The sequence below is a fragment of the Poecilia latipinna genome, unplaced genomic scaffold (genome assembly GCF_001443285.1).
Source record: "Poecilia latipinna isolate Pla-1442-1.1 unplaced genomic scaffold, P_latipinna-1.0 Scaffold2806, whole genome shotgun sequence".
NCBI classification, from domain to species: Eukaryota; Metazoa; Chordata; class Actinopteri; order Cyprinodontiformes; family Poeciliidae; genus Poecilia; species Poecilia latipinna.
In genome coordinates, this window is record NW_015115422.1 from 1 (window position 1) to 1,039 (window position 1,039).

Below are 1,039 nucleotides of genomic sequence, written 5' to 3' on the forward strand. Positions count from 1 at the left end.
CAAAAAATTTGCATATTTCATCTGACCAATAAAAGAAATGTGTTTTAATACCGAAAAAGTCAACCTTCAAATAATTATGTTCAGTTATGCACTCAGTACTTGGCCAGGAATCCTTTTGCAGCCTTCAATGCGGCGTGGAGGCAATCAGCCTGTGGCACTGCTGAGGTGTTATGGAGGCCCAGGATGCTTCGATGGCGGCTTTAAGCTCATCCAGAGTGTTGGGTCTTGCATCTCTCAACTTTCTCTTCACAATATCCCACAGATTCTCTATGGGGTTCAGGTCAGGAGAGTTGGCAGGCCATTTGAGCACAGTAACACCATGGTCAGTAATACCAGTGGTTTTGGCACTGTGAGCAGGTGCCAGGTTGTGCTGAAAAATGAAATTTTCATCTCCATAAAGCTTTTCAGCAGATGGAAGCATGAAGTGCTCCAAAATCTCCTGATAGCTGCTGCATTGACCTGCCCTTGATAAAACACAGTGGACCAACACCAGCAGCTGACATGGCTCCCCAGACCATCACTGACTGTGGGTACTTGACACTGGACTTCTGGATTTTTGGCATTTCCTTCCCCCCAGTCTTCCTCCAGACTCTGGCACCTTGATTTCCGAATGACATGTAAAATTTTCTTTCATCCGAAAAAAGTACTTTGGACCACTGAACAACAGTGGTCCAAATTTTCATCTCCTGCTTCTCTGTAGCCCAGGTCAGGCGCTTCTGCCGCTGTTTCTGGTTCAAAAGTGGCTTGACCTTTGACCTGGGGAATGCAGCACCTGTAGCCATTTTCCTACACACGCCTGTGCACAGTGGCTCTGGATGTTTCTACTCCAGACTCAGTCCACTGCTTCCCCCAAGGTCTGGAATCGGTCCTTCTCCACAATCTTCCTCAGGGTCCGGTCACCTCTTCTCGTTGTGCAGCGTTTTCTGCCACACTTTTTCCTTCCCACTGAGGAGCCTTGATACTCTGGGAACAGCCTATTGGTTCAGAAATGTCTTCCTGTGTCTCACCCTCTTGCTTGAGGATGTCAGTGATGGCCTTC